This window comes from Euprymna scolopes, chromosome 28 (genome assembly GCF_053919585.1).
Source record: "Euprymna scolopes isolate OS-2025 chromosome 28, ASM5391958v1, whole genome shotgun sequence".
NCBI lineage: Eukaryota > Metazoa > Mollusca > Cephalopoda > Sepiida > Sepiolidae > Euprymna > Euprymna scolopes.
This window is the reverse complement of record NC_136509.1, coordinates 68,095,993-68,119,600: the sequence shown is the minus strand read 5'-3', so window position 1 is coordinate 68,119,600 and position 23,608 is coordinate 68,095,993. Positions and strand designations below refer to the sequence as shown.

Genomic DNA, 23,608 nt, shown 5'->3' with positions numbered 1-23,608 from the left:
AATGTGAAAGGGAGACAACTATTGTGAAGTGTTTGTTTTTGCCACCTAATATTCCCAAATGATCATTGATTTATAAAAACGGACAAAATTTAAAATTACATAACTTTAACGATCTGATAAGAACTGGTGTACTGTGGGTCTGCTTACTAACTAACTAAAACACAGTCGTTTTCAAATCAAATATAAACAAATTCTTGTCGAGCCACCCCCTTAAATAATCAAATTTTAGCCAATTTCTATCACTGCCAATCATCAGTGTTGTCTCACTGGCCACCTTACATTCATTAACCATTATCCTCGAGTGGCCTTTGGCCTTTGATAAGTGGTGACTCTCTAGTAAAAAAAGGAATGTGATTTAACTGTAAACAACTGTTCAACAAGATGACCCATATCATTGTTGATTTACTGGAGAAGTATTTTTGTTGAGTCGACCTTTACAATTACGATGCACTGTCTCAGCATGGCTATAGATTTTTGCTGTGAAATACATTAAAAAGAAAATAAAGCCCGAGGATATTTTCTTTTATAACACTAGCGTTTTTTTTATTATTTCATCTCTTCATTTTTTTATAGTCTACGATGAGCGTAATCTAAAAATTCATTCCATTAAGAGAAGCTTTTCCAATATTCACCTGATTGTTTTTCAGTTTTTCGCTGATTTTTATAAGAATCAACACTGATAATAAACGTGTGTTCAATAAATGCGACAAGATTTAGCTAACAAATGTCAGCTATTTTGATTGTTGAATAGAAACGGGCAACTACTACTACTACTACTACTACTACTACTACTACTACTACAATTGAAAATCAAAGCTTTCTAAATCATGCTGTGACTTTATCCTGGGACAAGAAAGTTTTGCAAGCGCCTTCGATATATAACTCATTCGAGTTTTTTGGCTACTTTCATGTGTGTTTTTTTTTCTTCTTCTTCCAGTGAATAAATATTTGAATATTTCTTATGGTAGTAGTCGCATAAACTCACAAAAGTTTCCTCTTTAGTCTTGCTCAGTACTCTCTCTCTCTCTCTTTCTCTCTCTCTCTCTCTCTCTCTCTCTCTCTCTTCAACCTTGATCTTCTCTTCAACTTCAATTTTCTCCTTTTTCTGTCCCTAATTCTTACCTGCCAATGTATATTGCTGTGGTAATTTCACAAACTTATTTCATTATTGATCTCTTCCTCGATCTATCTTTCTTCCCCACATTCTCTCTTTCTCTCTCTCTCTCACACACTCTCGCTCACACACACACACATGCACACACATACTTATATATATATATATAGGACTAACTAGATTTTCTTCAGAATGACCAGATTGATGAAACCTGCGTTTCCCCAACAAACACTGTGATGTATAGTATTCAAATAAATTATTTTTAAATTATTCTTGTTCAATTAACGTTTAAGCACTTTCATAGCGTTTCTTTTTCAACTAACTTTGTGGAACCTCTGTGAGAGGATTTTGTTGTTAATCTTCAAGCTTTTTATTTCCTCACAACTTATCAACGCCAAAGACCACTCAAGAGTAAGGATTAATAAGATAGCTGGTCAGTTAAATGATGAAGAATATTATGAGATGATTGAAAATGATAAATGAACAAAGTTTGATTGCTTAGAAACTTATAGAGACGTGTTATGACGAATATTTGTTTGTATTAGATTTGAAGACGGCTATCTTGTAGTTCACAGAGAAGCAGTCTTGTAGCAATGTGTTCTAAAGATGAGTGGTGCTTGAAAAAAAAAAACCCTGTTTATTGAATTTCCGTTAGTTTTTCTTACAGTATGTTTTTAAGAAAAGTAAAATGTAATTCCTTCCGGTAAATACTTTGTCCTGATTGAAATGATTTTCAAATGATCTCCGTCATAAAAAGAGACATAATTTCCTATTCGTTCATGCATAGTTACTTCTCTTTAATTAGAACAAAGACAATATTAAAAAAACAAAAACAGAAAAATTTAACAAATTGCTACTAAAATCACTACCGGACAACGCCGGGAAGATACACCTAGTTTATTAATAAATAAACGTTTCATTTCACAATATACTTGAATTAATATAAAAAAAGGTCTACCTCATAAATGTTTATATATCTTATTGAATTATTTGAAACTCTTTTTTGATTTCATCATATCAATCATAGTGTAGTTCTTCTAATAAATCACGCAGAACTTGTCATTATTCAAGAACATATAAAATAATATATAATATAAAGTCATTACTTAAGCAGGAATCACTTAAAAGAAATTTATTCAGGAACATTATGAGTTGATAGAGTTTTGCTTGATCTAGATCTGTATTCAATGTTTTTTGTTCATAGTGAATTTATTATACATACTTTTTGTCTTATTTATTCAAACATCGATTACTGCTCCATTAAATTACATTTTTATTGTGCAATAAGAATAAAAAAACATTGTATTTATTAAAGAAAAAATTTCTTTTTTGTTGTTCCGGCAAAGGGGTTCTGATTTTTCTCTGCCGATGAAATGGTCAAACGTAGACTATAATGTTGTCATGTGACCAAATTGCTGATCCCTGAATGGCCAGGCTACTTTTTCTAATCTCATACTGTGATGGCTGCTATTGCTGCTGCTGTTGTTTTTATTTGTTAACTTTCACCTCCTGTCTCATTGCTGATGCAATCAGCCTTGATGTTGCATTTTGACTTGCTTGCTGAGGTGACATTGCTCATGAGTTATGGCTGTTACCCTCAACTTTTCCTTGTTATAAAAGTCAACGATATTAACATCCTTAAGAAGAAAGAAAATAGATTCAGTCACATCAAAGGAGCGTTTCTCCGTAGAACAATTTATGGCATCATGATGGATGGCTTGTGTGGCCCTCTGTACCATGGTGTCAATCTGTGTTCCAATTTCCATTGTAGAAAATTGCTTGGACCTTCCTCCCTTCATCCCTGGTGCCTTATCCCGTGTTCACCCTCGCCTTGCTCTTTGCTTGTGTCGCCTCGATCTGCAATTGTAATTGGCCGCTTCTATTGCACACTGCAGCAGGTCGATTGCTTGTTGCTGCCCCCTCCGCTTCCACTGCCCACCTATATGAAAAGGAAAGGTCATAAAAAGGGACCGAGACAGCAGGAAAGCATCAAGATCTTGGGGGTCAGGCTTCAGAAGATAACCACTGAAATAGAGTTCACACTCAATTCGCATGTTGCAATGGATTTCTAAGTGCTGTAGTAAACTACGTTCATTTGTTTTAATATTAATTTGTTGCCTAACATTCTTTGACATTCATGCAATAAATAATAAGGCCTTTCGGAAATCGTTATTTCGGAAAATGATTCCTGTTGTAATTTTCTATTAGCATGCTCACTGACAAATGAATTTCTTGATTGAACTTATTATATGCTAATAGCACATTTCATTTATAGTTGGATATCTATCAGTATCGTGCTTCCTATTTGCATTCTGATAAGACACATTCAAAATGGCATATTGAAATAGATCCGTCTTAAAGGACAATATAAATCAATATAGTATATAAGGTCAAAACTTAAGAAATATATTTGTTTCCTTGTTTTCAAATAGATTTCATGCTTATCATTAATACATCTGAATCAGTTAGCATCAGTTAAATACAGCATACTCATGACTGAAGTTAAGCAACATTTGAAATGGATAACCATTTGGGAATAGCAGGTGCTATATATATATGTGTGTGTGTGTGTGTGTGTGTGTGTGTGTGTGTGTGTGTGTGTGTGTGTCCTATATGAAAGATAAAAAGAAAAAGAGTTAAGATTTTTTTTTGTTTTTTTAAGCTATGAATAAAAGGTAGTTTTTCGTTGTCTCTCTTGAAATCTGAAATAAGAAACAAATTTTGTTTATAAAAACCAGAATTGTATTTTTTTATAAATGCATTAAACAAAAGATAAAACAGTGGTAATTCTTTAAAATACAAAAGACAGTATTTTTCTTATCATAATGTATTGTGGTGTCTTTGTGAGAAAATAATTTTATATATAAATAACTGGCTCTGGAATTAAGTAATAGTAGATTATAAACATCTAATACCCATTGAACTTAATCCTTCAGGTTTAACAAATTAACTAATATATATATATATATATATATATATATATATATATATATATATATATATATATATATATTTCATGATTTTCTTGGGGATACAAAACTTTATTAAGGCAATCATGAAGGGAAGACGTATTCCTTCGGAATTCATTTTATATTAAAAAAAAAAAGACCGAGGAGAAAAAGAAAATGGATAGCGACTAAAAAATAAAAGTAGGGTAATAGAAAAAAAAAATCAAAACGAGTCAATTGACATGTTTCGCCCTCACTCATCAAAATTGGAATCGAGGGATTTATTTTTTAGTAATTTTTTTTTTCCTTAATGATAAAATCTAAAAAAAAGAGACGGGTGCAAGAGCAATCGTATGGGGATGAATATATAATGTGTGTGTATGTACCTCTACTATTATATAAATGTCACTTTGTGTGTGTGTGTGTGTGTCTGTGTGTGTGTTCCTTCCTCATAGATTTCCAAACAACTGAACCTATCTTTTGCAAACATCACACGAAAGTAATTTATATGTCTGACAGTGTTCTTAGATATGTTTTCTTCAGAAATTCGTCCGATAAGTATAAAAAAAATCCAATCCTAAATATTACCTCTCTTTCTTATAGATAAAAAAGAATTTTTATAGGGAATTTTTTTAGTTTTACTATAAAAGAAGTGATACCATTTTAATTCTCTGCAAATCATTTCTTTGTTTGTATATTTTAAAACTAAACTTTAATCAGAAGTGACTTTTCCAGGGTATTCATCGTCAAGCCCAAATATCAGCTGACGTGGTATTGTAAACAAACACAGACAAAATTTCATGAACGACATTATCATTACTACTTTTTAATTTTTTTTATTTTTTTAGCGAATAAGTCCATCGGGCAAATTATTCCTCGGATTTTATAATATTCAGTAGAGGCTTGATTCTACAATGACACATATGCAATCTGCATAATTAAAATATCGTGTTTAAGCGAATTGTACAACCGGTCAACGCTGACCGTCCAGCTCGTATATATATATATATATATATATATATATATATATATATATATATGGCTGAGGAAATTGAACATATCAACGCTTTAATCGAGACATGTTCTGGATATCTAGTCATGATATGTTCGTATAAATAAACTTTTATTATATAGAAAAAGTTTTCTATATAAACACGGTAAATATTCCCTAGATTTTTACCCTGTGGATACAAACATAACATCTATTCTCGGCTAGCTCACTCATTTGAAAAGACCCTACTGAATTGAAATCAATTGATAAGATCAGGTTAACATTTTGGTTGTTAATTTCTTTTAACTCTGCTACACATTGAGCTTTCCGACTTTAAGGCTTCCCATACAAAACTGCTGTATCCTTTATTGAAATGGCATTCCATGTACACATTATCTATCTATCTATCTATCTCTTTGTTTCTCTCTCTCTCTCTCTCTCTCTCTCTCTCTCTCTCTCTCTCTCTATATATATATATATATATATATATATATATATATATATATATAGTAGTTTTCATTTAGTATTATGTGTTTCTCCTTTATTCTTAAATACAAAGACGTGTTTCTTTGACAAATTGTATGGATGATCAGATTTGAATGCACCAAACAGATGTTTCTGCTGAATAATGTTTGGATGACAAACTAAACGAAATCTTCTAAAAAGCTAGTTGTTCTGATTCTTTGCAATTAAGTTCATCCATACAATCATCAATATACATCCTTTGTCAGATGATTTCCTTAAGTTTGCTGCTAAATAGATTTATTATCTCTTATCAATATCACAATATTTATCCTTTTCACTATTAGCATTTGTACATCATGCCTCTCTTTCAATATATATATATATATATACATATATATATATATATATATATATATATATATATATATATATTATATATATTATCGAGCTTTTACATCTGGCTGAGATAACTTTATGAATATTAATTCTTTAATATTTATAATATACTTTAATTTTACCATCTTGGATCATTTTGGTAAATTTAATTGTAATTTTTATTTTATTTTATATATATATATATATATATATATATATATATATATATATATATATATATAGAGAGAGAGAGAGAGAGAGAGAGAGAGAGAGGACGTGGGTGCATATTTTTTTAGCATTTTATATGCATACACATATATCATATGGTGATATATATTTTCTAAAGATTTTCAGTACTTTCTTCAAAAGTACTCGATAAGTGAGTAGAGCTTAGCAGTAATCGTATAAAGTATTTTATTTATGGCAATTAAGCTACACAGAAGCGTCGCCTTTGATGCTGCAGAAGCTAAGTGCATGGATTTAATCGATTTAATCGATAATAAAAATCCATGAAATTAGGATTAAACGAAGACACCTCTGCATAGCTTAACTGCCACAAAAATATTTTGATACTATATATATGTATATATAAGGTATACCTGTTTGGTGTTTTCTCGGGTGGGGTTGTGGTTGTTGCTGTTTTCATTTGTATTTTCTTTCTTTTTTTAGTCACATAATGCATAAAAACTTTTTAGGTTTAAATTTATAAATGATAAGAATCTAAGAACCAGAGTAGCCAAATTATGAAGCAAATGGATAGAAAAAAAGAGACCTTGATTACGTGACGAATGCAGAGAGAAGGGATACTCGTAATATTTCTTAGCCTTGTGTGGGAGAAGAAGGAAAAGAGAGTTAATTAAGCTCAATATGTGACTTAAAATATTTCTTTTTTAGTTTGTATTGTATTATTGCATTTTTTATTTCAATAAATATCCTATTAATAGTAAATGAATAATGTGATAAATGTGCATTAATTGAAGTTACGCTGAGGCGAGAATCATAAATACACCTGAAGTTGTTTTGTAATATTTTTATTGCTTATTTGATGATGCAGGATTCTTTTAATTTCTTCATTTCAGCTCCGTTATGATCTTCCAATAATGTGCTAATATCCATTCTGTATTTGAATTTCATTAGAGAATAAGTGCCTTCATTTTTTTCAGCCAGCTACAATCGTCGTTTTTGTTATATTTCAGATGCTAATGTTTTATTTCTTCTTTTATTTTCATCATCATCACCATCATCATCATCATCTGACAAATAATCATGAGGAATATATTTTTATTGTACAGAAATGAATTAAAACAAAATAATTGGTTATAAATTCCAATCATATTGTGCTAGGTACAGTCAGATGAGAAATATTCAATAGTTACAATTTTAATATTATAATTTGACTAAACTTTATCAAAGCCTTCTTGTACTTCTTTCCATTGAAGATATTCTAATGAGCTCCAATCTCCAAGATTGTCCATGCAAAACATTCACAGCAAGAACTCTTTTTACCGCAAATGCACAAAATATTTTTCTATCTTCCATGTGCATAAAATCAAACAGAATTTCCATAAACTAGAAATTAATCATTTGTGGAACATATTACCATGGGACTGCTTCCCTACATTCTACAATATGGCCGTCTTTAAATCCAATGTCAACCAACACTTGTCATAAATCAGCCTTTTAAATAAAAAAATTCTGTTTAATCCATTTATCATTTTCAATCTTCTCATGATATTATTCAACATTCGATCAACAATCTATATCCTTGAATAGATTTGCACCTTGATGATATAATTTTTTTAAGTAGAAACTGACAACTTATTTAAAAGTTAACAGTTTAGATTATCCTGTCTCTATTTATTGCCTCCCCACGAGGGCAGATTTAAACACAAGGTTGCTTTTTTAATGTGAAAATCCAACTTCATAAAAAAAGCCATTCTGGATTGAGACAAAAATGTTCTTAGTTCAAAAATAATCTCTTCTTCACTAATTCAAGACAGAAAAGATGGAGTGTAATATCAGAAAAGCTTCAGCAACCGTCATTAAATGAGAAAATTTATAACTGTGCACCAAAATACTAAACAAAACATTCATGAACAAAGTTTCTTTCCAAAAACTTATCATCTATTAAATACAATACCATGGGGTTGGTTTCCAGCTGACTACAACGTCGTCATTTTCAAGTCCAATGTTACCAATTTCTTGTCAAGCTGTCCACTTAAATAATTACTTTCATCCATCTTTTTCAATCCTCTCCAAGTCTTGTTTATCGCTAACTGACAATGTCATTGATCCTTGTCCTCGGGTGGATTTTAGCTCTTGTTAATTGGTGTTACCTAGTAAAAAATAAAATTGCTTTTTATTTTACTGATAATTATTATTATAATAATTCATTAATCATTTGATAAATTAAATAAAATCGTATAAACATCAATTCTGTTATTTACAAAATGATGCAACTTTTCATCAAATGCTAACGGATTTTTCTTTGAATAAGTTTGATTCTTTGGTTATATTTTGAAATACTGAAAAGGAAATATGATTCTATTTGATTAAATGTAAATAAAGAGTTATCTCGCTTGACTTGTTAGCAAAAGTCAGAGAAGGCAAACAAGAGAATCGTCTCCATTCTTTTATGACTTGAAACGCCATATTATATAAACATGATTTTATGAGCATGATTTAATTTACATAACTGTAGAATTAACACATAAAATGCACAATATTTTATTGATATGTGAATAGCAATGTTATCTGCTTAGTTTTCCTACAGCTTCAAAATAGTATAACGTCTCGGATCGTTGTGAAGTGAGAATTAATTTGTATTATTTGGCTCACATAGAATCTGTGATGTAACGGAAAAAAAGCATTGACTAACAATCAGTTCTCAGTGATTTTGTGGATGTTGGAGGTTCAATCAGAATTATTGTGTAATAAATAATTACACAATAATTCATTAACACTTTTATCTGGTCATGGCTGATAGTACAAGAACAATCTACTGTAGTGGATTACAAAAGGTCTAATTTTTTCCGGGGTGAAGGTCGGAAAAAGTACCAAAATATCCACTACTGTGTTTATTTTTCAGAGATATTGCTGGTTTAAAATTTATTTCTATTTATAAAAGTATCGTATACTTTTTTTTTCTTTTTGATTGAATAAGAATGTTTCTATTGAAACGGTAATATTAAATGATAATACTAAATAACATTTAAATGTTACAATTATCTTTCCTGTATTTATTAACATAGAGAGTAAGATTATTTTATATTCATGCAATTTAATGGATAAAGCTAATTAATTTCGACAAGTTTTATATTTTCCATGCATATTTTTTTGGAAAGAATAAAGTTTCCAAGTAACATGAAATTCCTTCCCCGGAAGATTCATTTTTGTAAATATAATGGCTTGTTAAATTTTAGAAGATTGTTTTCATTGTTCATTTAATTTCTGGCCTCAGCACCAACACGATTTCAACAAAGTTATTAATTGCCTTCTTGTCTGATAGGGATTTCGATTTCAGCACATCACTTATGCTATATTGGCTTTTACTTAAACATTATCCGCAATTTGATCGACTTGAATACACCTCGAATTACTTGAAATTTGCCATCAGGATGCATTTAATGACCAAGCCTGGAATTACTTCCTCGTTTTTCTTGATGATATAAGAACATGCTTACTTGCTTTTTGCTTTAGTACATCACACCAAACACAAACAAATACACACACACACACACACACACACACACACACACACACACACACACACACACACACACACACACAGACACACACACACACCAAACACACACACACACACCAAACACACACACACACACACACACACACACACACACACACACACACACACACACACACACACACAAATACACACACACACACACCAAACACAAACAAATACACACATACACACACACACACACACACACACACACACAAATACACACACACACACCAAACACACACAAATACACACACACACAATTATTTAATTTTTATTCAAGCTAAGATGTTCGCTATAGCCTAAATTACTTTTGAAAAAAAAAAGAGTTTCTGTAAACAGCACTTAACTTCATTTGACCACAAGGGTATGCACTACTTGACCTTATACTTAAAATAATTGAAATGTATTTCAATTTTATGTATAGATGCATTTTTATATCTTTTTTCTTGATATCATTCTTTTCAAATAAGCACCTGGAGCTATGCAATTTACTTGTTAGATTTTGCAGTTTGCTCTTCACACACACACACACACATTATATATATATATATATATATATATATATATATATATATATATATATATATATATATATATATATATATATATATTCAAATTTTTATTCAAACCTATATTAACACACTTGTACATTTTGTAAGATATTACTTTTGGTAGAAAATTTTCTAATTATTGTGTGCACATATATATATATATATATATAGTTTCACGTCTTGTATTCTTCAGACCTTGTGAATCACAGTGAAGTCATTCTTCCATTTAAAAAGAATTTTAACGGAGGTTCAATTAGAGAATCGATCATTTTCCTATTCTTTTTGGCTAGGAGCAAAATGTAATATACATTCTGATATCATACTTCGTCTTTTCTCTCGTCGGTCAGTGAAGGAGAAATCCTTTTAGACTGAGGTAATTAGTATTTTTATCCTAATCCAGTGAGACCCTCTTTGAGGAGTTGGGTTTTGTCCACATTAAAAACCGACCTTGTGTCTAACTCTGTCGTCGTGGAGAGGCAAGCAAACAGGTACAAACCTTTAAAAACGTTGTTATTCTTGCATTCCCTAATGTTCACTAATGTTCACATATATTAATAATAATTGTAGCGTTCTAGCTAACTGCCTCTCATTGATCTAGATTCATCTGGTATACACATTTCTTGATGGATCTATGTCTTCTTTAGTGAGTAAATTATTTTGCTTGTAAAATGCTTATTGCATTGCAGATTCACTCAAGTGAAGCATGTTACGTTCCAGCCTAAAGATGAAGAGTTAAATCTGGAAAGTCACGCATATCAAATGTGTTAAATTCAACTTTCACATTTCTAGTCAGGTCAAGCAAAGTGATGATTGATAGTTCAAAATAGAGTTTGATCAACGCTCAAAGTTTACAGAGAGATTTTTGATGAGAGGAGATAGGGAAATTGATTCTCTTCTAGGTCAGACTCAGTGAATGGCTGCATGGAAAGTATTGTCAGCCACTATTCAAATGTTAGTGGTACTATTTTGCAGAATGTCTTCAGGCATGCATGTGAGTGAACACCATGGTTATAGTCAGCTAACGTATTGCCTAATTTCCCCATAGCGCTACCGGAAGCAGTGACCAGGCAAATCAGTTCCTTCACTTTTATTGTTCTTCAGTATTTCTATTATGATTTAAATAAGTTTACTTTTATACTTTCATAAACATATATTTATTATATGAATTCAAATAAAAAAATTATTTAAAAAAATTTAATTTTTATAATTTCATTCAACATATATATTTTTTATAAAAATTTCCAATAAAATAAAAACTTTTATTTTTTTAATTTTGTTATTAAAACTGCAAATAAAGACTAATTGCATTATTTTTATCTATATAATTCTGTTAATTTTTATTGTATATTTTTCAATAATGTCTTTTTCTTATATATTATTTCAATAAATCGCTTTACAATAGAAAATGCTGAAGAACAATAAAAGTAAAGGAACTGATTTGCCCCGTCATCACTTCCGGTAGCGCTGTGCCGGAAATTAGGAAGTATGTTAGTTGCTTATAACCTGAATCATTAAATTTCGTTTATATTTTGCTAACTGTGAAGGATAACAGTGAAGATGATACAGTATAAGGTACATTACTAGTCTCAGTCAACTTCCGGTTATGATTTTCACAATTTTTAACACTACTGTTTGATGAATATACTATTTGAATATTTTCTTGAGACTAGATTATTTCTTTTTCTAGTATAACATGCTTGTTAATATAATGCTTTCTACAGAAATTTTCTCTCCTCAGACCTTTTGGCTAGAAGTAGAGTGTAATAGCTATTCTTTCGTCTTTTTCTGTTTTCGGTCGGTGAAGAAAAAATCTTTTTAAACTGAGGGGATATTTATTTTTGTCCCAATCCACAATGTGCCTTTTTGGGAAGCTGAATTTTCTCCACATTAAAAACCGATCTTCTTTGCTCTCGTGGGGAGGCAAGTAAATAGAGGCTCTCAGTGCTAATAAGGATGGCTGGCATTTGTTGAAATAATACTGTACGTTTACAATGAGTAAAATTGCTTTATCATAAAGAAAATGATAACTTCCTTTAATTGCTCTATACGCTTAGTAACAAATATTTGAATGGTGAAACTTAACCGTAAAGTACAAATAATTTTATTTGAATCTTTCAGTTTCATGGATCTCAAATAATGTTTCACTGTGCATATTCATTTCCACTTTTCTAAATAAAATCTTGTCCTGGAATCCAATAAGACCAAGAGACCGCAAGAAAGGTACACAATAACATTTATATGGTTAATCGGGAAGAGGAAAATTATGTTCTCAACTTCTTTACTAACTCAGTGTTTGAGAGGTGAAGTGGAATAGCTGAATATCTATGTATCTTATATAGAGATCAAATGTTAACCCCCAGGAAGTGGCCCTTTGATTTCAGAGAACTTCGATTGTAGGAAAATGAAACCAATGTTAATAAAAGTGTCATTCCAATTAAAAACAACTTTCAGATATTTTTATATTCATATCATGTCATTCATAAATGAATATTTATTCTGTCATTGTTTTAAACGTATCCATAAAAAATTCAATTATATGATTATATCTAATTCACAGATTTCTATGAGTAATTCTTTTAAAAATGATTAAGATCCAAACTTTTAAGATCTGTTTGACTTTTTTTCAGTGAAGGTTCGCTCATGAATCGCCTAAAAATTATTATTAACCCTTCGACAACTGGTGAGGTTCCGAGACACGCGAATGATTCATGTGGTGTTAAATGTCTTTTATTATATATCAATAAAAATATCCATATCCACTGAATTTAATCGCCAGAGATTTATGGATATTCACATTATTAATAATAATTGGAATAATTAATTTCCATGAAATTACAGTAAAAAAAAAAAAAATCTACGTCTGGGGTTTCTAAGAAACTGGGCTTCCGTGTCTCTATTCACATGTTTATTTTATTTTGTTGCAATTCTAAAAACTTTGTATTTTCCAAAGTTAGATTATCTGCATTATATCAAATAACTGTTGCACATGATCATTTCTCAAATCTATAGAATGTGTGTCTTTTTTTTAATATTTACTTGCTTATATTTACTTGTTGAATTTAGAAGAATGTAATATTTATAAAATAAAGGCGTTTTTCATTTCTTATACACATATAACATATATATTTTACAATATATACAAAAGCAGTATAGGTTTCATCACAAGAGGTCTGAAGAATACACAAGTAAAGTTTAGTAATTTTGAATTATGCATTCATCTCAAAAGAATGGGTTGCGTGTGGATCTCATTGGTCTTCTAGTTAGTGTTGAACACTCAGTCCATGAAGGTTTAAATGGCTGAACATTTTCGTTTTGCAAATTGGATTTTTTGTTTTTACTTTGGACACACAACTTTTTTTACTTTGGTTACAAAAAGGCAGTTCTGTATCCACGAAAATTATAATATGTTAGTTCCGATTTATTTTGTAAGTGTTTTCCAATCTGAAATGGAGATTTTACAAAAAAAAAAAAAAACAAGAAAAATGCATTTGATGCTATGTGACCCATAATTGATATCAGTATGCAAAACACATTTATTTTGATATGCATATTTTTTTGACCAAACAACAAAAATATAAATCTTTAAATATCGATCAAAGAATGTGTTAAAATAAATTTAATTTGAACAAAAGATCTTCCATTGTTTAATTTTTTCAAAAAGTTGCATCCGGATTAAAAATAAATGATATTCAAAGTTGCCTTTGAAGTTTCCTAATTTTGTAAGGCGTTTTATGAATAATTAAAAGAAAGTCCTTTTAAGTATGGTTGCCCTTTTCCTAGCAACATAAAATTAATTTTAATACTTATTGCTTTCCGTATTTTCATTGTCTATTAGAAATGAAGGCGACGGCAGGGGGAGATGCTTTAATTTCCTTTCTATCTTGCAATGGTTGACTAAACCAATGAGGTGTGTTTTGTACAAAGCCTTCAAAAGTGACTCCATGTATTTTAAGCGACACCTATGCTTCATTGAAAAACTTTATTTTTATTTTTTTGCATTTATTAACTGGATGCATTATCGATTATAAAGTTTGTGATTCTTGTATAAGTCTTTTATTTGTAATGGTTTTAAATCAAACAAAAAATGTTTATATTATTTCATAATGCGTTTACATGATTGATTAGTTCCTGCTCACTCAAATGATTAAATAGCTTAAAATTTTAAAGAGAAAACTTTAGATATCCGTATGATAATATACTTGGGTGGTTGGCAAGAAGAGTAATGTGTTTAATATAATAATTTCTAAATCAATGCCATTAGGGAAAGCATCAGAAAATCAGAAAGTCTATAAGTTTAATTTTAAATTCAAAAACTTTCTTTTACTTTATTAATTTTTCATACTTGTGTTGAATATGGACCGTGTTATCATCGGCATATTCTGAGCATGTTATGTAAAACGCCAGAAAATGTTGAACCACTTAGCCAATGAAATTGGAACAGCCGACAATTGGCAAATGATATCTTTTGTTTGTTTGCGGTGTTTTTTTTTTAGTTTTATTAAATTGTTAATTGAAAAGAACAGAATAGTTAAAAAGGCCGTCTCCCCATATTAAGAATAGCCCTCTAAATAATAACGTTATTATTTTAGCACTGTTCCTAAACTGCACAAGTACTTTCTTAATTGAAATAACCATACGATGGTACTTGTGTGGAATATGGATTACGTTATCGTCGGCATATTCTGGGCATGTTTTGTAAAACGTCAGAAAATGTTGAACCACTTAGCCAATGAAATTTCAGCAGTCGACAATTGGCAAATGATATCTTTTGTTTGTTTGCGGTGTCTTTTTTTTTTAATTAAATTGTTAATTGAAAGTACAGAATAGTTAAAAAGGCCACCTTCCCATGTTAAGAATGGCCTTCTAAATAATAACGTTATTATTTTAGCATTATTCCTAAACTACACCAGTACTTTTTAATTGAAATAACCATACGATGACTATTTTCAATTATAATTATATTTTTTTCGTAGTTTGCTAAACATTTGCCATTATTATCGATAAAAAAAAAACAAATGTTTTCGTTCGGCACTTTCTTAAAAATTAGCCAGCATTTTCACGGTTTATATAATCTGCCCGGAATATGCCTACAATAACGACCGTTCCTATTCTGAAAAAGTACCAAAATTTGTTTACTTTTGTTATGATGTTATTTACTTATTATTTGCAATAATAATATAGTTTATAGCATTTTTTTTGCATATAGATTTAAGGATTTATTGCTAAAAGCCTTCTTGGTTCTGATAGATGACACACACGATCTTACAATAACATCTGGTAAGAAGATTAATTTAAATAAACTAAGTTTCATTCATTGTTGAAAGATCGAAAACCTCTCCCATAAAACCTATGTGCATCCTTATTGTGCACCATATAAAATATGCAGACAATCCCGCTAAACTATTTAGCGCTTTACTCTTTGTACTTGAAACTTTGTCGTTCTTTTCTTGTCGCTTTTGTTCATCTTTAGTCTTGGGCTGGGAATAGCAGAGTTCTTACTTTCGCTGAATGCTCGCCACGATTGTTGTGAGGTTTTCCTATTGATCCCTAGCCATATTGAATGGCGGCAGGCTCACAATTCTTATATCAGCATCCTCATTCCTTCAGATCCGTTTCTGTGGTTCGAGGCCAACACATGGTCATTGAGGTCCTCTAGCCGCAGACAGCCAACCTGAGCATCTCTTAAGTGAGTTGCCAACAAGAAGCGTTGATGGCGGCAGCAACAGCAGAGGGAGGAGGAGGAGGAGGAGGAGGAGGAGGAAGTGGCCAACACTGTACACATGGCCAGCACGTACATAAGGACCATGATGTTCTTCGTATTCAACCCCGACCTTCCCAAACATGTTAACCACTCACGTTTTTCCAACAAGAGCTATTGACAAGTTTGATTTTGTGCTTCACATGCACTGTGGTCAGGTTCGACCAAAATTGCTGGGCCTACTAGAGAGTGTTTACCCCTTCAGGTCATAATTGCAGCTGGCTGAGGTCCTTACAGGGTCACAGCAGAACCCAGTAATGCTGAAATACAAGTAAATTATGCATAGTAAATTTCTCTTTCTGTCTTTTTTTTTCCATTGAAGAAATAGGTGTGATGTCTTCCTGACTTTGGGTGATGGTCAGTATTGGGGTGTGTGGACAGAGAAAGAATCAAAAGTGTGGACAGAATAATTATGGCATAAAACTTCTGACAAATCAGTAGAAAACTAAGATTTCTGTTGAATAGCAATCGACAGATAAAGATCGAATAAAGTATTTGCTGTTACAATAAAACCCACTATCATCCACCTAGCCGACACTTAAACAGCTATTGTCGTTGCTATTCAATACAAGTCAGTTTTAAACATGAACAAGATTTTCCAAAACTTTGTTCGCTTTGACAGAATGCAAAATCAACTTCGAAATTTAGTGGGAGACACTCTCTTCCCTTCAACCTCTTTTTCACGTTGCTAGTCTCTCTCTACTCTATTTCATAATAGGTGCTCGACACAGTTTCAGTCACTAGTTCACCCCCCCCCTGTAAAACATTCGCAACAACATCTCATCTAGCTACAAATGTTGTGATGAATTTTCATTTCTTTCTGTGTACATCTAAAATTAAGCTAAGCTTCTATGAACAAAATTTCTTTTTAAGAACTTTCCAAGGTTGCTTCTCAGCTGGCTACAACATGGTCGTTTTCAAGTTCAATGTTAATACATTTTTATGGAGCTGTCCATTTAAATAATCAAAATCTGACCGTTTCATATCCTTTTTCTAATGATAGTATTAGTCACCATCCAACTGATAATAGCATTAATCATTATCCTTGAGTGGCCTTTGATCCTTGTTAACGTCATGGGCCAGATTCTTATGTTATAAGATGTAAAATACAGCTTATTACATGTTGACAGTATTTGATTTAATCGTAGTAAAAAAAAAGACACATCATATTTACTAACTGGCTTGTCATCTTAGCTTTTAAAGCTGCAAATAACCTTTCAGTGCTTTAGTTACGTTTCAAATTCTTTATCTTTTTAATTGAAAGCTTTTAAACTAATAAGAACAAATCTTACTGCCTATGATATCTCTTGAGGTCAGCATTGTCATTCTCTGCGCATTTTCTTCCTCTTTCCTTTATGTGTTCATATCAACTTTATAAAAGATAATCTTATAAATAGTGCTAGTGGCCACTGCAGGGTGCCTCTTGAATCAACCGTCTTTCTGTAACTCTTTTTGTTGTTCTTTATCAGTGTGTGTGTGTGTGTGTGTGTGTGTGTGTGTGTGTGTGTGTGTGAACATCCACCATTTATTTCTACATTAGTTTTGTATGTTTGTTCACATGTGAATTGATTTTGTATTTGATATTCTGTGAGAGGAAAATTCTTGCTTCCAGGTTTGTCATTACACTAAAAACAAAAAGTTATTTCCGAAGTAGAAATGATGTTAATTAAAAACCAGCTAATATCATCTTGTTTTCGATGCAACTTTTTAGTGCAGATAGCATTTTACTGTTCAAAGAGAGAGAGAGAGAGAGAGAGAGAGAGAGAGAGAGAGAGAGAGAAGCTGACTTATTTCCCTTTGGGTAAAACAACATCCTGTTCATCTGAGATTTATTTTTTCTATTCATTAATCATTAGAATCATTTGACAACTTCCAATTCATTACAGGCTGATGGATTTTTAAAAATCTACTTTTCATTATTCCTGGGCAACGCCGGATTGGGACAGCTCATATATGTTTTTAAAGTATATAGGTAAAAAGACTCTAGGAAGCAAACGTTAGTAAAAACCTGAAAACTGAAAATTGTTTATATGTTCATTGTCTTTATTCTAAGACTTCCTCAAGATGGTTGGAAACGTCAATGATTTTATAAACAGTTTTTAATTTTCATTTTTCCTCAGATTATCAATTCCATAATCAACCGTGCACACACACACACACACACACACACACACACACACACACACACACACACACACACACACACACACACACACACACACACACACATATATATATATATATATATATATATATATATATATATATATATATATGAGAGGAAGTTTATCAAAGTTTATCCCTAAGACCTTTTTTCTCTCTCTATTTTTTAAATGCATGCTAGAATCTATGTCAGTTCTGAGTTAAAGTGATTTTTTTAAATAAAAATCTGTTTTAATTGTTATAATAATTATGATCTAGACAAAGTATTTTCTGAAAGAAATTAAATCGAATTACATCTTATTGCTCTTTACAACATACTGCAACGATCCACCAAAACACTGATAAACCACAATCAAATATCGATTCAGTAGAAAAAAGCTCGAGTTTGAAAAAAATCGAGAAAAGACTGACTTTACTTTATATATTAAATGATAATGTTTAACTATGTACAACTCGTGTTTATGTTTAAACTCTGTTTCTTTTGTAGATCAACAAATGTGCTTATACTCTATCAACTCTAAACAAGTAAATGTGACTTTTCTATCATGCCTATCAAGTTCATGGTTCCCATTTTTATGACCTTCTATAAATGTTGTTTTCAGAAGATAAAAATTATCTAGAGTAGCTCTAAGTAATTTAAACTGAAAATAGTAAAATGTCTGCCAGAACATGTTAACAGTTAAGTTAATAGTTTCTACCAGTCTTATGGAATCGAATGCATTCATCCACATTATGTTTTTTATATGAATTTTGAATTTATTTTTGATACTTTCAATGTTTTGGAATTTTATAGATAAGGAATGATAATTTGGGATTATTTGGACTACTGTTCTCATAGATGCTGGAAAGTAAGATATATTAATGAAGCAGCACACACACACACACACACACACACACACACACACACACACACACACACACACACACACACATATATATATATATAGACATCTCTAGTTACTTGTAACTGGTTGACCGAAACGTCCTCATGAAGGTGTAGCGACATAAATTGTTATGTAAAACAAATAAAAAGTATATCTTGTACTTCGGTATTAATCACTCTTGTATGAACCTTGCTAAAATTCATTGGTTGCTTCACTTGATCATTCACACTGAGGAAGACCGAAGGATCGGTCGAAAATATGTGCTTTTGAAAGAAACATTCTAGTTTTTTTTTTTTTAAGACTTTTTGTATTTCTACACGTCAACACATAGGAAATAAATACAGAAAAGATATAAACATTTATATATTTTTCGTATTGATTTTTTATTCATACATATTTAAATATATATATATGGGTGTGTGTGTGTGTGTGTGTGTGTGTGTGTGTGTGTGTGTGTGTGTGTGTGTGTGTGTGTAGAGTAATCAGAAGTAATACGTAGTAAGATCCACATCTAAAAGAATAGGTTTCAGGCTCCTTAAAATTCATACTAAAACTATCTATAAAGACCCATCAATGAGTAATCGCTGATGATGACCTGTGTGAGAACTCATAGTGAGTACAAATACAAATAATATAGAAGTAAAGAGACTTATCATTTTTACTTAGACAAGACAAATATCTTAAAGGATATAACACAGTTTGCTCATTTTCGAATGAAATCAAAATGGTAGTTGTCGTGACCTAACGTATCACAGTTATGTCTACTATTTTATTATATCTTTAGAGGTTACGGCGCCTTCTCGCATGGTAACATTTTTGCTATGATAATAATGCATAAACGAGTCTGCTTGATGCTCTTGATAGACAAGCACCAGTGTTGTTATCGAATGATAATCTTTGTCGACCAGAATAACCTCTGTCAGTAATAACATTCAGGTTCTAAACTTTTCTGTGGTTTTATTTTGATGTGATGAACATTTTTTTAATTCTTTTTTTGTGTGTGTTTTTGTTTTAATTTGGATTTTATTCACAGTTCGTGATATTTATACATCCTCTTATATTAACACTAGCGTGGGTGCCCGGCGTTGCCCGGGTGTTAGGAGGTGTGTGTTGAGCAAAAAAAAAAAAAATTGTAGTAGACAGTCAGGCTCGAACCCATAGTGTGAAGGAGGAAAAAAACGTGAAAAAAACAAACAAAAAAACGTGACGTCTTTGCCGTTGCGTCCATCGCCAAACCGAAAGTAGCGGAGTTTTAAATTAAGGCTAGTCAATCGAAAAGATGGGATAACTTTCGAAAATATCGGCGAAAAAAGCGACCCCTCCTTGTAGAGAAGTGCCCGATTAGGAGTGAAGGAATCATTGTTTTTAGCCAATTTTTCGATATTTGTCGTCCGAAGGATTGGGCGTCGAAACGATATCGTTCTTGTGAAAATTTATTGCCTCTGTCGAAAGTTTTATGCATGCATACATATATACATACATACATACATACATACATACATAATACATAATACATTTAAACAGACAGGTGAGATTTATATTGTAGATTACAATTTTTATAAAATTCATTATTCATCCCAAATAAGACACATTGCCACGGACGTAAGGGCTACTATTTGGGATCATGTCTATAGGGGGCACTGTGTAGAGAGTTGAGGACAGATGTTTGCTCAAGTGACCTTTAAATTTCTGCAAGCTAGTACAGTAAAAGAAGCAGGATATATACAAATAATCAAATGCATATTTTCTTCTGCCTCTTACTACCCCTATCCTACTCCTTTCACTTTATGTTGATTCAACCATTCTCTATTATTTCTTATTGTCTCTGTGCACATTTAAAGAAAGAGTGATTCGCTTTTTCAGCATTGACATCTAATTTGCATGCAGGTGTCTGTACAGAGTATATACACCTATGTAAATTAGATAGCACCATAATGAGTCTCTTAACAAGAATAATGAATAATAATCCATCTATATAATAATAATAATAATAATAATAATAATAATAATAATAATAATAATAATAATAATGTGTCACCATAAACTGGTGCCACACGAAATAAGTTACGAGGGTTAAGGAGGATGGAAAGAGCGAGGAGAGAAAGTACTAACCAGACCTCCACTGTATTAGTGCAAAGAGGACTGCGATCTTGGGGAGGCTTATTGCCACCCAAGTTATAGTGAAGATCAGTGGTCGCCGCTAACGAGAAATAAATGGTAAGCAGCTGATGCGATAACGCATATTCATCAGCAAAGGTCATCAAAAGAGGTGGAGAGGACTGGAAATCTGGCAAGATTTGTTATACTCAAACGCCAGGGAATACCACAGGCTGTTCTTGATGAGAAATCTTTGATGATAGTTTGTGTGACTTCTCCTAGTAAGTAAATAATAATAATAATAATAATAATAATAATAATAATAATAATATTAATAATAATAATGATAATAATAATAATAATAGTGTGACCGAAAGATAACTCACAGGAAATCAGATATTGTAGTTGTGAACAAAAAGACCAATGAAAGCCAAATTATTGATGTGGTTTGCCCAAACGACATCAACAGGCAAGAAGAATGAGAAACTAAGGAATTATCAGAAACTGAGGGTGGAGATTGCTAGATTGTGGAATAAGAAAACTTCCATCGTGCCAATCATCATAGGTGCATTTGGCTCAATTCCTGATGAACTCCTTGGGAATTAGATGCATCGCCGTACTTCAGATAGTAGTAGTAGTAGTAGTAGTAGTAGTAGTAGTAGTAGTAGTAGTAGTAGTAGTAGTGATGATAATAATGATGATGATGATGATGATGTAAAAGCAAAGACAGTTATTAATTTTAGTTATGCAAAAAGAATGTTTTAGCAGATGTGTCACAGTATATGAATTTTGCAAATGAACTCTAATAAGTATGATAAATACGGGTAGGGGCTGTGATCAAACGGGTCACGGGTACATCTAGCATTATTATGATTCGTACTATTAAAAGGAATTATTTGAAATAAAGCTAAATCTTCAAGCTATTTGTTTTTGAAAAGAAGAAATATTGTCTGAAAATATATTTACTAAGGAATTAACTTGTTTCCTTTATTTCTTTTATCTGTTTTGAATGCACATTTTTTTTCTGTCTGCTAGACCCCCCCCCCCCCAACCCCCCTCTTTCTCTCTCTTTGTTTTCCTCCCCCCCCCTCCGCTCTCCTAATTGATCAGCTCTTGTAGGACATATTCTCATATGTTTCTAGGCCTTGAACATGATTAACTATGACTAAAAAGGAATATTTGAAAGAGAAAATTAATTTATCAGATCATATTTCTTTAGGAATGAAGAATCCAATAGAATCTAAAATAAAGGCATGCAATCTCTAGGCCACACAATACTGTGTCTAGAAAATCCTGCCACTAGATTCTAATGAAGTTGAAAGAAAACCAGTTCCTACATAAAGAACAACAAATGCAAAAATATGAAAGAAGAAAATTAAATTAGAAAAATAAAGTGCCCGAAGCTTTGTATTGCTCTGCGTGTATAATATATAGAATTTGAATAAAATTTATATTCATGACAAAGAATAGCTATAAAATATTGATCCAGGACTAGCCAAGAATTCATACCGGATATTTCAAAGTATGCTTTCCGGTTGTGCTTGTTCAGTCCATTGGGACTTGATTCAATATCGTTAATTCTGTTCTTTCAAAACAAAATCTGGATTTTTATTTAGTCTTCACATAGTCGAGATGGTAAATAGCAACATGTAAAAAGGACAATATTATCTTTTTTTTTCTTCCTTTTAATTGTCTATGCTTTATTTTGTCTTATTATAGTAGTTTATATCATTCAGCATAATATTTCTTGATTTTTATTACATGGAATCGAGATATTTTTATCATCTTCGTTTTTCGTTTTTCCCTTTCTATACTTATACACATGGTTACCTTTCTTTTCCACCGTGCTTCCCAATGAAATAATAATAACAATAATATATATATATATATATATAGAGAGAGAGAGAGAGAGAGGGAGAGGGAGGTGTGTGTGTGTGTGTGTGTGTGTGTGTGTGTGTGTGTGTGTGTGTGTGTGTGTGTGTTAAAAATGTGTGTGTTCAAGAAAGAAGAAAATATAAGTCCTCATTGATTACTATTTATATAAACTAAACCTCGGCCATCAAAAACAGTTTTAGATCCATATCTCTTAACTATGGTTACTTATATATATATATATATATATATATATATATATATATATATATATATATATATATATATATATATATATATAGATATATCGCAACCAGCTGTAATTATAACTTTATAGACTGATGATTGCCTGAACATGGAACACTAATGTCTGTAGGGATATAAAAATAACGGTTAATATTTATTTTTCCAAATAAAATGTTATGAGGAGATATAATATCTTATGTACTGATTTTCAGTATTTACTTCAGTAGTGCTCAATACGTGATTACAGCTAGGTAATAAGTTATGAAAATATATGTCAATTTGACTACCCAGATTCTTCCACGTGTGATCCTGTAAGGAATCGTCAGGCTAAAATTAATAGCATTCATCTTACGGTGCTTGTTGTTTTTACATATCCACGTGATTTTTAGTTTAGCT

At 31.4% G+C, this 23,608-nt stretch overlaps 1 protein-coding gene across 3 annotated transcripts in view; it reads left to right on the top strand.

Moving 5' to 3' along the window:
• Positions 1 to 23,608, top strand: part of LOC145249689 (zinc finger protein basonuclin-1-like) — a 305,499-nt gene that overhangs the window by 204,280 nt on the left and 77,611 nt on the right. The window lies entirely within an intron of this gene.